The sequence below is a fragment of the Oncorhynchus masou genome, unplaced genomic scaffold (genome assembly GCF_036934945.1).
Source record: "Oncorhynchus masou masou isolate Uvic2021 unplaced genomic scaffold, UVic_Omas_1.1 unplaced_scaffold_7053, whole genome shotgun sequence".
Lineage (NCBI taxonomy): Eukaryota > Metazoa > Chordata > Actinopteri > Salmoniformes > Salmonidae > Oncorhynchus > Oncorhynchus masou.
The window spans coordinates 1-15968 of record NW_027013517.1 but is presented as its reverse complement, the minus strand read 5'-3'; the positions used below and the strand labels follow the sequence as shown (position 1 = coordinate 15968).

General features: G+C 44.2%; 1 pseudogene; it reads right to left on the bottom strand.

The window, feature by feature from the left end:
- Positions 1 to 7258: 7258 nt before the first annotated feature.
- Positions 7259 to 14970, bottom strand: LOC135537067 (pantothenate kinase 1-like; annotated as a pseudogene).
- Between the last annotated feature and the right edge of the window lie 998 nt (positions 14971 to 15968).

The window sequence follows — 15968 nt, the reverse complement described above, 5'->3', positions numbered from 1 at the left end:
CCCCTCATGTGACTGTGAACCCCCCTCGTGTGACTGTGACCCCCCCTCCCGCTCGCGTGACTGTGACACTCCCCCACGTGTCACAGTGACCCCCTCCCCTCGTGTGACTCCCCCTCGCGTGACTGTGACCCCCCTCCCCCTCATGTGACTGTGTCCCCCCTCCCCCTCATGTGACTGTGACCCCCCTCCCCCTCATGTGACTGTGAACCCCCTCCCGCTCGTGTGACTGTGACCCCCTCCCCTCGTGTCACAGTGACCCCCCTCCCCCTCGTGTGACTGTGACCCCCCTCCCACTCATGTGACTGTGACCTCCCCTCCCCCTCATGTGACTGTGACCCCCCTCCCCCTCGTGTGACTGTGACCCCCCTCCCCCTCGTGTGACTCCCCCTCCCCTCGTGTGACTGTGACCCCCCCTCGTGTGACTGTGACCCCCCTCGTGTGACTGTGACCCCCCTCGTGTGACTGTGACCCCCCCTCGTGTCACAGTGAGGAATAGTAATGAAGCGCTGGTAAAGGTGGTTCCTATGGTTCTGTCCCGGGGGCTGACTGGGCAAGCAAATGATTGAAAGGGGATGATTATTTTCTGTTGCTTCTTCCGAACACCCGGTCGACGATGCCTCTAGATACCACGAGGGTTATTTGGTCCTCAAGCCTATAAGTATTGCGCTGGCACTTGATGTCGATGTAAAAACCCAGTTAAAGTCCGCAGAAGTTTAGTAGCAGAAACTGATGTCCCGTTTGGAAGACCGAAAAGCCTCTGATGATACCACCTGGCGTGACTCTAACGGATGTCAATTTGATGATGTCTGACCGTAGTATGCTACCCTTTGTGGTCGCACTCATACCACCTTTGGGGTGGCTGTGACCCCCTCACGTCAAAGTGAGTTAATTGGATGAAGCTGGGGTAAACGGCTGGACATAATGAAGAGTCTCTTGAGGTAGCCAAATGCCTCATCTAATTAGTGACGCGCAATGAATGGATGAACGAGAAACGTGTGAGATGAAAATGGACAAACTAAAGGGTGTGCAATATAGACGGGCAGTCAGTGGACATTATGAACCTTGTTTGAAGTCAGTAGGTCACATGACCAAGGAGCTATTGAAATTCAAAAATGGTAATAAATAATTTAAAATAGTGCGAGATGTAAATCGACAAAAATAAAAAGTGTGTCTATGCCAACGGGTTAGCTAGAACCAGTTTAAAGTTTTAGGAGTAACAGTTAAAGAGCTATTGAAATTAGAACAATTTGATTTGTCACTATGTTGATGGTCCCTAACTGCCTTTGGTGGACGTAAGGAAAACTACAGGTGAATATCTGTCGAATATCCAACCGTCTTTACCTCAGTGCACGACACAGCTGATTCAAATAATCAAAGCTTGATGAGTTGATGCGCCAGGGAAACCCTGATCCGGAGAGTCCAATGAGACACTCCCTAGGATTCTCAGCCGTAAGTATCGCCCGCAGCCGGGACCGTGTCAACTACTGTTTAATTAGAAAACTTTAATAATCCTCGCTTTGCAATACGGTTTTGGAAATATAAAGTCTTCTACTTTCACATCAAAATTATTTCACAAATACGAAATGAAACACTTACTGTACACCGTTTTAACCCGATTTAAACAGTTACAACCAACAGTATTTTAAAGAAGTGACCTTCTGTTATACACAGGTGTTCGGAGCATGGTCACCTCGGTGTTCTGTCCGTCATCCATAAACAAGCACTGTTATGGTCATGAATGGGCTACACTAAATATGTGCCTTTTGAACAGGGTATGGTAGTAGGTGCGAGGCGCACCAGTTTGAGTGTGTCAAGAACTGCAAGGCTGCAAGGTTCTTCACACTCAGTTTCCAGTGTGTATCAAGAATGGTCCACAAACCCAAAGGACATCCAGCCAACTTGACAACTGTGGGAAACATTGGAGTCAACATGGGCCAGCATCCCCGTGGAACACTTTCAACACCATATCGTCCATGCCTCTGATGAACTGAGGCAGTCCTGAGGGGAAAGGGAGGTGTTCCTAATGTTTCGTACAGTGTATAATCATTTTCTGTTATGGCATTGATTTATCTGGCCAACTCAGCTTAACCAGAATGTCAACTACTGTATTTGTATATAAATGTGACACGAGATATACCAAAGACCGAAAAACAGAAGGAAAAAACTTTTTTAATACTCAGATGCAGATATATTCAGATTACTATGGCAATGGTCAACACTCACATCTCCTATTATCACTACAAACCTTACCAAGAATCACCAACCTCCCCCTCTCCCTGACAGCATCACCAATCCCCCCTCTCCCTGACAGCATCACCAATCCCCCCTCTCCCTGACAGCATCAAGAATCACCAAACCCAGCATCGTCCAGGTTAGGATTTGGACAGGGTAGACCTTCACTGTAAATAAGAATTTGTTCTTAACCGTCTTGCCTAGTTAAATAATTACCAATACCCCCCCCCCCCCGGACAGCATCAATAATCACATCTTAATAGCTTCACAAATTTATTCCTTTCAGAAAATAACTGACATTCCAGAACACACACATTGTGACAGCATATTTCCAGAGTTCCTTTTCTTGTAATTTTTCTTAAGTTGCATTTACACAGGAAGCCCAATTTCGATCTTTTGGCCCCAATATTGGCAAAAGATCTGATCTGATTGGGCAAGAGATCAGAATTGAACAACCTGTGTGAACGTGGCCTTACACACAGTAAAGAGGTGTAGACATTGCATTAGCAGAAAGATTTCTAGGCGGATATATTTACAGGTACAGTACATTCAGATCAACATAATAAAAAGGTCCATCCTATCAGATCAGCGTGATAAAAGGTCCATCCTATCAGATCAGCGTGATAAAAAGGTCCATCCTATCAGATCAGCGTGATAAAAAGGTCCATCCTATCAGATCAGCGTGATAAAAAGGGTCCATCCTATCAGATCAGCGTGATAAAAGGGTCCATCCTATCAGATCAGCGTGATAAAAAGGTCCATCCTATCAGATCAGCGTGATAAAAGGGTCCATCCTATCAGATCAGCGTGATAAAAAGGGTCCATCCTATCAGATCAGCGTGATAAAAGGGTCCATCCTATCAGATCAGCGTGATAAAAAGGGTCCATCCTATCAGATCAGCGTGATAAAAAGGGTCCATCCTATCAGATCAAGCGTGATAAAAGGGTCCATCCTATCAGATCAGCGTGATAAAAAGGGTCCATCCTATCAGATCAGCGTGATAAAAAGGGTCCATCCTATCAGATCAGCGTGATAAAAAGGGTCCATCCTATCAGATCAAGCGTGATAAAAAGGGTCCATCCTATCAGATCAGCGTGATAAAAAGGGTCCATCCTATCAGATCAGCGTGATAAAAAGGGTCCATCCTATCAGATCAGCGTGATAAAAAGGGTCCATCCTATCAGATCAGCGTGATAAAAAGGGTCCATCCTATCGATCCAGCGTGATAAAAAGGTCCATCCTATCAGATCAGCGTGATAAAAGGTCCATCCTATCAGATCAGCGTGATAAAAAGGTCCATCCTATCAGATCAGCGTGATAAAAAGGTCCATCCTATCAGATCAGCGTGATAAAAAGGTCCATCCTATCAGATCAGCGTGATAAAAAGGTCCATCCTATCAGATCAGCGTGATAAAAAGGTCCATCCTATCAGATCAGCGTGATAAAAAGGTCCATCCTATAAAGCTTTCTGGACTATAGATGGTGTCCTTTAAATATCAGCAGAAGAAATTCAATCAAGAACAAAAAAAAATAAAAATACAAAAAAGGATTCTCAGATCAAAAGACAAACCTGTTTGCATTATTCTGAAGATCACAAAACAAAAGCTTTGAACAACCAAATCACTTGCTTGTTTTGGAGTTATTGGCATAATTTGCAGCATTGCTAGAACATAAAATAGATTAATACAGAAGCTACTGTATAGCATGTTCTATGATATTTACCAGGGATTAAACTCCTGTTCACTAACACTAACGAGGGTCAGGGGATACCACTAAAGCTTCTCCTGTTCACTAATGAGGGTCAGGGGATACCACTAAAGCTTCTCCTGTTCACTAATAAGGGTCAGGGGATACCACTAAAGCTTCTCCTGTTCACTAACGAGGGTCAGGGGATACCACTAAAGCTTCTCCTGTTCACTAACACTAACGAGGGTCAGGGGATACCACTAAAGCTTCTCCTGTTCACTAATAAGGGTCAGGGGATACCACTAAAGCTTCTCCTGTTCACTAACACTAACGAGGGTCAGGGGATACCACTAAAGCTTCTCCTGTTCACTAATAAGGGTCAGGGGATACCACTAAAGCTTCTCCTGTTCACTAATAAGGGTCAGGGGATACCACTAAAGCTTCTCCTGTTCACTAATAAGGGTCAGGGGATACCACTAAAGCTTCTCCTGTTCACTAATAAGGGTCAGGGGATACCACTAAAGCTTCTCCTGTTCACTAACGAGGGTCAGGGGATACCACTAAAGCTTCTCCTGTTCACTAATAAGGGTCAGGGGATACCACTAAAGCTTCTCCTGTTCACTAACGAGGGTCAAGGGATACCACTAAAGCTTCTCCTGTTCACTAACGAGGGTCAGGGGATACCACTAAAGCTTCTCCTGTTCACTAACGAGGGTCAGGGGATACCACTAAAGCTTCTCCTGTTCACTAACGAGGGTCAGGGGATACCACTAAAGCTTCTCCTGTTCACTAACGAGGGTCAGGGATACCACTAAAGCTTCTCCTGTTCACTAACGAGGGTCAGGGGATACCACTAAAGCTTCTCCTGTTCACTAACGAGGGTCAGGGGATACCACTAAAGCTTCTCCTGTTCACTAACGAGGGTCAGGGGATACCACTAAAGCTTCTCCTGTTCACTAACGAGGGTCAATAGATACCACTAATGATTTTGCTTTAACTCCAAATCACTCAGAGCTTTTTCATGGTCGTAAAGCAGATGCATGAGGCAAATGGCAAGTAATATTCCTTGTACAGAGCTCTTACATAATGCAGATTTGATGGCTCCAATTCACGAGATACGTGCACTATGTAAATACTAGAGGAAGACGAGCTCCACATTGAGCCAGGCTAACACACTAAAAACGGACTTGAACGGCAGGCATGTATTCACAATGCTTCAATACCAGACTTGTAAGGTCGTTCTTCAGCAGTGTCTAATACATTGATGCAAAAAAAAGAAAAACAAACAACTTTATTTTAACTTCATTCAATTTAACTTGGCAGGAAATTTGAGTTTTGTAAAGTACAGAGAAACGTCTTCACGTAATGTTACCTCCCAGCACAAGGACGTCAGTGGCTGACGCAACTTTACAGGACGTTGTTCTAGGACGCTTGAGGTGTTTCAACATACCAGTAGTTATTACACTTCAATAAATAGAATGTAAATTGGGACCTGCTATTGGGGTTAAATATAAATATACAAATCTGCTATTGGGGGGGGGGTTATAAATATTGAAATGGTAATCCCAAATTTAACCATTGATCCAGACTAGTACCAAGGCCTATTGTCACTTTCACAAGAGCATGCATGCAAATGTGAACAGGGGATGCTTGTAATAAGCCAAAAAACGATACAGAAAACCACAAAATGAACATTTGAAAAATCATCCCCCCTCAAAAAAAATAAAAAATAAGATCTTTATGAAATCAAATCAGAATCCCATGCAGTTGAATGATACCATCTACTAACCCGACTAAACTCCATGTTGCAGTGAGACTCGTGACTTCACATAGGTCTAACTGAAGCCTTCAAAGAACCACACTGAATCATAAACACTTTTACATGAAGAAGAAAACAAAGAGACCGTAGGGCACAGAATCATAGTTCTACTAAAAACAAAAAGGCAACAAAACAAGTTTGAGGTGAGAAGTGGGTGGCACAGAGTAGCCAGTAAGTAAACTGCTACCCAGTTTGACAACGAGTGCCACCTGATAGGTGGAGGCCATTAACCAACAGTGAGAGGAAGGGAAAAAAAGAACAGAACATTCTGTGATGTCATAATAGCAAAGGCTGAGACATTGGATTCTAACAGAGGAGGTCATTATGATGGACGCAATAAATGGGATGTTTCTTTGACTACTTGCTGCCCAGTTATTGCTGCCGTTTTAAATACCTAAGCCAACAGGTAAATCATGTCTAGTGTGGTGGTCCTTCAATATTCTAGCTACAAGCACATTCACATTGAATAGCTTTAACTGGTGTATAAAACAAGAAGATTGATAGCAGCTATGGGAATTGCTTTGGGGGCCAAAATAGAGATGTCCTGTCCAAACTGCAGGTAAATGAACCCTTCGCACTGGCTGAGGAACTCCCACACCGACATAAATACAATACTTAAAAAAAATTTTAAAAAATCACTATGTAGACCAACTGCTGCCAGTAGTTATGTAGCTTTCTTACAACTACGTTAGATAAAACACCACAAAGTCCTTACTAGGCAATTCAAAACACTAGACGATTCTACATCACCACTGGTTGTAGAGGGGTGTCGTCATGGTCCGAGGTTTGGAGAAGATAGGCAAGTGTGAAACGAACAGAAGTGGATACTTGTACTGGACTCGTAGTGCAGCATCTCAAAATAACCAGAGTATCAATATTCATAACATATATCTTAACCTGACAGAGCGTACCAACAGCACTTCATCACTAACAGAGACTAGAGAGTTTGAGGAGGCTGGTGAACCTTGGGTTTATAACACCCCATGTCTGTTAACCATGACGCGTTAATGAAGCTATGATGAATGTGCCACAAGCAACAGGAGAGTGGACCCTCGTTGTGACATGCTGAATTAAAAGGGCCAGTCAATTATGATGAATCAGCCTCTTTGGTCCCTTCATTTGATACAAATACACTCCCCCCGGCCTTTTTCACAAAGATGGACAGAACAGCAGCAGACAAGGCACAATATTCACATGTTGAGAGAAACTCCCTTTCCTCTATATCGAAGACTGCAGACTCAGCAGGTTTTGGCTTTAGTGCACTCTAGAACTACGAGACTAGATATTTACACACAGTACCAAGAAACTAACACAGTCTCTGTGACCCTTAGCACTTACCTGCCACACAGGGTTCATGACATGAGACATTAAATTAGCTTTTATTATTAAAACCTCTATTTGAGGGTATTTTTTAGAGAAAAATAGTTCAAACATATTTAGAGTTAAATTATTAAATGGCTTTTTCCAGTTTCCTGTGGCGGCTTCTCGGCAGCTTCTTGAGGGATGATATTGGCATATCATCATGGCTCCTCAGACGACCTCAGCAGCTCCAGGAATGCCCCAACCGCGCCAAAATATCCCTACAGAAAACATACAAGGTGGAAAATATAGTATTATTAATAACACTCAAAATGATGAACTCTGGGAGCTTTGGGGTAGAGTTGACAACTTTGTTTACATCCAGTCTGACAGAATCTAAAATCTTCCAACTCAAATGAAGCGTTGTACCTCGTGTTCTAGGAACAGGGCCTTCAGTTGTCCCTTGGACCAGAAGTCCACGGCGTAGGCCAGCAGCTTAGTAGACACGGTGTTGATCCGTAAGAAGTTCCCAACAAACACAACTCTCTCGATTTTCTGAAAGTGAAAATGTCATAGTACTGGCATCAATTTAAATGTATCCAAAACATGCAGAGACGGTCAATATACAGTTCATAACAGAACTCTAGAAACATTGTTTTTTTTAATGTATTTATGTAGTGCTGTCCTTGAGCTGTTGTCTATTAATGTTCTGTATTATGTCATGTTTCATGTGGACCCCAGGAAGAGTAGCTGCTGCTTTTGCAACAGCCAATGGGGATCCTAACAAAATACCAACAGCCAATGGGGATCCTAATAAAATACCAACAGCCAATGGGGATCCTAATAAAATACCAACAGCCAATGCGGATCCTAATAAAATACCAACAGCCAATGGGGATCCTAATAAAAAACCAACAGCCAATGAGGATCCTAATAAAATACCAACATCCAATGGGGATACAAATAAGTACTCATGATAAACACAAAGTGGAGCTAAAAGACAGGAGTCTGCTGTACTTCCCCTGTTATCAACGTACAAGGCCAGAGCAGAGAAGGAAGTCAGCTGGTACAGTATCTGTACGATCACTGACACTCATTTATGTTTTATTTTTAAAGCAGCCCCACATCTGAGTGATCTTGCAGCAGGTGTGTGGGAACGTGAAGTAAAAGAGAAACCTGCACACGACTCTTTGCTCGTATCACTTATTTTATTCAAGCTTATGTGTCGGGCCTCATCCTTTTGTCAGAGCTATCACTATTAGAGAGAGATCACGGACACTAGAATTACTCTATTGCCAAGCAGCAATGTTTTATACTGTAGTTCACGCTTTTGGAAAAAGGTCTACGGGCCAGATGCTGAAGTTCAGTGCGCTTTGAAAGCCCTGTACAATGCTGCTTGATCACCATGGAAACACTAAAGAAGCTGAAAGCATACAGAAAACCACCCCAAAAAGACTGAAATGTGGTTGTCTCACCTAGCTACTGTAACTGGTGCACAACCTGGTTCCTCTCCTTGTCCCCCCAAAACCCTGGGCTTGAACCAGGGACCACCTGAGCTTACGTCATCAACTGCATCTACATGGAAAACATCGTTATCTATCAGCTCCACACTGAAACCAATGGCTCTTACACTGGAAGCAAGAAGTAACTACTTCAAAGGTCTCGGGTGAATGACGTCATGGATTTAAACGCTACTTGCACACCACCGCTAACTAGCTAGCCATTTCACACCGGTTGCACTACTCTTGTTTGAACACAAAGTCACTCTGGATAACTGACTAAAATGACTCGGATGTTTAAAAAAAAAAAAATGTAAATGCAAATAGGCCATGCAGACAACTACTTCTCCTGAAACATGAACTAAGTGAATGAATATTAATGTAAAAACTGCAGGGAGAATGTTTGTGCGATGACCTCGTTCGACGGCACGTGCGTGCAATGGAACCGATGTTATTGGTGATGGTGACCAGCATGGCCCGGGCCAGGTCCTCTTTGCTGATGGAGTCTGCGACGCTTACTCATCATGTGGCCAAAGCTGTGTTAAAATAACGAAAGCATGACATAAGAATCAGAAGAACTTCTATTAGGAATGAACAAATTATTCTTTAAAATTTAAAAAACGATACCATTAAGAGTTTGGTTTAGAATTAATAGGGAATTGAACATCAAATCAAAGCCAGTGATATAGCTCCCTTCTGGGACAAAGACACTGTTACTTAACCTACATTGCACCATGTACTGTGTAGCAGTAGCTTATATAGCTTATGTGCTTCTACAGTTCATTAACTACCGTAACAATTACACACACACACACACACACACACACACACACACACACACACAGAGTTGAAGTCGGAAGTTTACATACATCTTGGCCAAATACATTTAACTCAGTTTTTCACAATTCTTGACATTTAATCCTAGTAAATATTCCTGTTTTAGGTCAGTTAGGATCACCGCTTTATTTTAAGAATGTGAAATGTCAGAATAATAGTAGAGAAATGATTTCAGCTTTATTTCTTTCATCACATTCCCAGTGGGTCAGAAGTTTACATACACTCAATTAGTATTTGGTAGCATTGCCTTTAAATTGTTTAACTTGGGTCAAACATTTTGGGTAGCCTTCCACAAGCGTCCCACAATAAGTTGGGTGAATTTTGGCCAATTCCTCCTGGCAGAGCTGGTGTAACTGAGTCAGGCTTCTAGGCCTCCTTGCTCGCATACACTTTTTCAGTTCTGCCAACAAATTCTCCTATGGGATTGAGGTCATGGCTTTGTGATGGCCACTCCAATACCTTGACCTTGTAGTCCTTAAGCCATTTTGCCACAACTTTGGAAGTATGCTTGGGGTCATTGTCCATTTGGAAGACCCATTTGTGACCAAGCTTTAACTTCCTGTCTTGAGATGTTGCATCAATATATCCACATAATTTTCTTTCCTCATGCTGCCATCTATTTTGTGAAGTGCACCAGTTCCTCCAAACATAACGATGGTCATTGTAGTAAACAGTTCTATTTTTGTTTCATCAGACCAGAGGACATTTCTCCAAAAAGTACAATCTTTGTCCCCATGTGCAGTTGCAAACCGTAGTCTGGCTTGTTTATGGCGGTTTTGGAGCAGTGCTTCTTCCTTGTTGAGCGGCCTTTCAGATTATGTCGATATAGGACTCGTTTTACTGTGGATATAGATACTTTTGTACCTGTTTCCTCCAGCATCTTCACAAGATCCTTTTCTGTTGTTCTGGGATTGATTTGCACTTTTCACACCAAAGTACGATCATCTTTAGGAGACAGAACGCATCTCCTTCCTGAGCGGTATGACGGCTGCGTGGTCCCATGGTGTTTATACTTGCACACTATTGTTTGTATAGATTAACGTGGTACCGTCAGGCATTTGGAAATTGCTCCCAAGGATGAACCAGACTTGTGGAGGTCTACATTTTTCTGAGGTCTGATTTCATTGGATTTTCCCATGATGTCAGGCAAAGAGGCACTGAGTTTGAAGGTAGGCCTTGAAATACATCCACAGGTACACCTCAATTGACTCAAATGATGTCCAATTAGGTTATCAAACTTCTAAAGCCATGACATAATTCTGGAATTTTCCAAGCTGTTTAAAGGCACAGTCAAGTTAGTGTATGTAAACTTCTGACCCACTGGAATTGTGATACATTGAATTATAAGTGAAATAATCTGTCTGTAAACAATTGTTGGAAAAATTACTTGTCATGCACAAAGTAGATGTCCTAACCGACTTGCCAAAACTATAGTTTGTTAACAAGACATTTGTGGAGTGGTTGAAAAGCAGTGTTAATGACTCCAACCCTAAGTGGATGTAAACTTCAGACTTCAACTGTACATGCTTACAGTACCAGTCAAAAGTTGACACTCGTTCCAGGGTTGTCTTTCTTTTTACTATTTTCTACATTGTATAAATGGTGGTAAAGACATTGAAACTGAAATAACACATATGGAATTGTAGTAACCAAAACAAAAACAGTGTTAAACTTATTTTGATCTGTATATTTGAGATTCTTCAAAAGTAGCCACCCTCTGCCTTGATGACAGACTTGGCATTTAAAAGAAATCCTTCAATATTTGAAATTGTTGCATGTTGCATTTATATATTTTTGTTCAGTGTATCTATTATCATGGTATATATATATATATAGTATAATTATCATGGTATATCCAGTATAATCATCATGGTATATCCAGTATAATCATCATGGTATATCCAGTATAATCATCATGGTATATCCAGTATAATCATCATGGTATATCAGTATAATCATCATGGTATATCCAGTATAATCATCATGGTATATCCAGTATAATCATCATGGTATATCCAGTATAATTATCATGGTATATCCAGTATAATCATCATGGTATATCCAGTATAATCATCATGGTATATCCAGTATAATCATCATGGTATATCCAGTATAATTATCATGGTATATCCAGTATAATTATCATGGTATATCCAGTATAGTCATCATGGTATATCCAGTATAATCATCATGGTATATCCAGTATAATCATCATGGTATATCCAGTATAATCATCATGGTATATCCAGTATAATCATCATGGTATATCCAGTATAATCATCATGGTATATCCAGTATAATCATCATGGTATATCCAGTATAATCATCATGGTTTATCCAAATATAATCATCATGGTATATCCAGTATAATCATCATGGTATATCCAGTATAATCATCATGGTATATCCAGTATAATCATCATGGTATATCCAGTATAATTATCATGGTTTATCCAGTATAATCATCATGGTATATCCAGTATAATCATCATGGTATATCCAGTATAATTATCATGGTTTATCCAGTATAATCATCATGGTATATCCAGTATAATCATCATGGTATATCCAGTATAATTATCATGGTATATCCAGTATAATTATCATGGTATATCCAGTATTATTCCAGTACTGAGTGATCCCTCCTTCACCTGGAGGCCACAGCAGATCCTTGGAGGCTGAAACGCTCATAGTCTCCTCCGTAGATATCCCTCACCAGCTTGTCCACATTGCTGCTGTCGCCTCTGCTAGCCATATCCAGAGCCTCTTCAAATGTCTCACACCCAGTCAGCAGGCAGCACAGGCCCAGGAACGTCCCCCCACCAAGACTGAGAGGAGGACACAGAGAAGGCATCAGGCACAGGAACACATCAAATGGGCAATGACATCAAATCGTAAATGAGTGGAATTTTGTAGTTACACGCATGCATGCTTCAAGTTACGGCTTCGTCCCTCGTGCCGGGGTTCTGGAAAGTGGTTCTGAATGAACACACAACAGTGGCCTAAAAAGGAGTCCCCTCTCAGCCTGAGACGGGGGGTGCTTGTGGAGTTAGGCAGAACAGGTCACAGTGGAACTGTAAGCTGACCCAAAGCCCTGTCACTTTAACCCTGACTTAACCACAGCCAAGTTACAGAACAGCACTGTCCTGAAACATTTCAGATTTTAAACACTACCAGAAATCATAAAAATACAGACCTTGCAAGGCTTTAAAAAAAAAACACAAAAAAAACTTAAAGTTCATCCCTGTGCCCTGTACCTTGTGCCGGTGACCCGTTTGTAGTCGTCTTTGGAGTATACAGCCAGGATGCTAACCCCAGATCCAATGTTGACCAGCAGCATAGGGAGCGGGTCGTCCAGACTGCACGGTGTCTTCACACTGTTCTGGGTGTCTGACGGGTTCTCAAAGTAGAAGCACTCGGGGTGGCCGTTGAACCTCACGGAGTCCACAGAGCAGGCCATGAATCAGACAGTCAAGCTCATCCAGCTTCAACAGCTCTAAATCAGCCATCTGTAGGGGGAGGAGGAGAGAGAGAGGTGGTGTGAGGAAAACCAAAGCATGATGCAAAACCTCAGTCACCTGCTCCTCAACCCTGACTACGTAAACAAATCAGGTCTGCGGCCAGACAACATAGAGGCCCAGCCGGTCAGCACCACAACCAAGTGCCTGACAGCACAGCTCGTCTTTGCAGCACTGGTACAGTAACGCATCGGCCTCAAGTTCAGACAAAATTTTTAAAACAATGTCTTATCAAACACAGAACACCCTTCCTTGACTGGAATCAAATCAAACTATTATTCACATGTGCCGAATACAACAGGTGTAGTAGACCTTACCGTGAAATGCTGACTTACAAGCCCTTAACCAACAATGCAGTTTAAAGATAGAGTTAAGAAAATATTTTACTGAATAATTTTTTTTTCAATGAATTGCAACAATGAGGCTATATACAGGGGGTACTGGTACCGAGTCAATGTGGAGGCTATATACAGGGGTACTGGTACCGAGTCAATGTGGAGGCTATATACAGGGGTACTGGTACCGAGTCAATGTGCGGGGGTGCAGGTTAGTCAAAGTAATTTGTACATGTAGTTAGGGGTAAAGTGACCATGCATAGATAATAAACAGCAAGTAGCAGCAAAACAAAGGGGGGGGTGGTTCAATGCAAATAGTCTGGGTGGCCATTTTATTAATTGTTCGGCAGTCTTAATGCTTGGGGGGGGGGGGGAGAAGCTGTTCAGGAGCCTTTTGGACCTAGACTCGGCACTCTGGTACCGCTTGCCATGCGGAACAGAGAGAACAGTCTATGGCTTAGGTGACTCGAGTCTTTGGGCCTTCCTCTGACACCGGCTAGTATAGAGGTCCTGATGTCAGGGGGCTTGGCCCCAGTGACACATTGCCCTCTGTAGGCCTTACGGTCGGAGGCAGAGCAGTTGCCATGTCAGGCGGTGATGCAACCGGTCAGGATGCTCTCGATGGTGCAGCTGTAGAACGTTTTGAGGATCTGAGGACCCATGCCAAATCTTTTCGGTCTCCTGAGGGGGAATCGTTTTTGTCGTGCCCTCTTCACGACTGTCTTGGTGTGTTTGGACCATGATAGTTTGTTCGGGATGTGGACACCAAGGATCTTGAAGCTCTTGACTTGCCACACTGCAGCCCCATCGATGAGAATGGGGCGTGTTCACCTCCTTTTCCTGTAGTCCACGATCAGCTTCTTTGTCTTGATCACGTTGTGGAAGAGGTTGTTGTCCTGGCACCATACTGCCAGGTCTCTGACCTCCTCCCTATATCCTGTCTCATCGTTGTCGGCGATCAGGCCTACCACCGTTATGTCGTCAGCAAACTTAATAATGGTGATGGAGTCGTGTTTGGCCACGCAGTCGTGGGTGAACAGGGAGTACAGGAGGGGACTAAGGATGCACCCCTGAGGGCCCAGTGTTGAAGATTAGGGTGATAGATGTGTTGCCTACCCTTACCACCTGGGGGTGGCCCATCAGGAAGTCCAGGACCCAGTTGCAGAGGGAGGTGTTTAGTCCCAGACTACAGACGGACGGTAGTCATTTAGGCAGGTTACCTTCGCTTTCTTGGGCACAGGGACTATGGTGGTCTGCTTGAAACAAGTAGGTATTACAGACTCTTATGGTCAAATTTGCCAAATGGAGGGCGGGAGAGCTTCGTATGTGACATGCTGGTAGAAATTGGGCTGCAAGTTTGTCAGGTCACCCGTTGTCTAATTCTCTCACTCACCGTTCTGAAGTCGTTCTCGAACTTGTAGGCCCCTCCACCAGTGGCGCAGAGCGTGGTGTGGAGGCTGGAGAAGTTCTTGTCGCTGCCCATCTGGATGAAGCGGTGCATGGCCTGCGTGGGGAAGCGGATGAAGTGCAGGTTGCCCGTCCGGCCACACATGGTCAGGTTTTTCAGTTCCAGGTGGACGTCTCTGACGCCCCGTCTTCCCGTACGCCGTGTTGGAGGTCAAGTAGCGGATGCTCTTCAGGTTTTCCACCTCTTCCTGTTCCTCCTCCGCCGTGATGTCCTTAGGCTCGAAGTAGACCAGCTTCACCAGAGTACCGCCGATGTCCATCCCAAACCAGGGGAAGGCTGTCAAGGCATAGCAAGAAATAAGTTAGCATTGAAGGTGTTATTATCGCATGGTTACTGTGTCGTTTGCCTGTTATTTCGCTGTTGTTTCCTGTCATCAGAAAAGAACAAAGCCTCACTTGCATGCATTTAATTGTTCAATTACATTTTTAAATGTAACCTTTATTTAACTAGGCAAGTCAGAACAAATTCTTATTTACAGTGATGGTCTACCAGGAAGTGGGTTAACTGCCTTGTTCAGGAGCAGAACTGATTTGTTTTACCTTGTCAGCTCTGGGATTCGATCCAGCAACCTTTCAGTTACTAGTCCAACGCTCTAACCACTAGGCTACCCGCCGCCCCTCCCTCTAACCACTAGGCTACCCGCCGCCTCCACTCTAACCACTAGGCTACCCGCCGCCCCTCCCTCTAACCACTAGGCTACCCGCCGCCCCTCCACTCTAACCACTAGGCTGCCCGCCGCCCCTCCCTCTAACCACTAGGCTACCCGCCGCCCCTCCACTCTAACCACTAGGCTACCCGCCGCCCCTCCCTCTAACCACTAGGCTACCGCCCCTCCCTCTAACCACTGGGCTACCCGCCGCCTCCACTCTAACCACTAGGCTACCCGCCGCCCCTCCCACTCTAACCACTAGTCTACCCGCCGCCCCTCCACTCTAACCACTAGTCTACCCCGCCGCCCCTCCACTCTAACCACTAGGCTACCCGCCGCCCCTCCACTCTAACCACTAGGCTACCCGCCGCCCCTCCACTCTAACCACTAGGCTACCCGCCGCCCCTCCACTCCCCAACCACTAGGCTACCCGCCGCCTCCACTCTAACCACTACGCTGCCCGCCGCCCCTCCCTCTAACCACTAGGCTACCCTTGCGCCCCTCCCACTCTAACCACTAGGCTACCCGCCGCCCCTCCACTCTAACCACTACGCTGCCCTTGCGCCCCTCCCTCACAACCACTAGTCTACCCGCCGCTCCCTCCACTCTAACCACTAGTCTACCC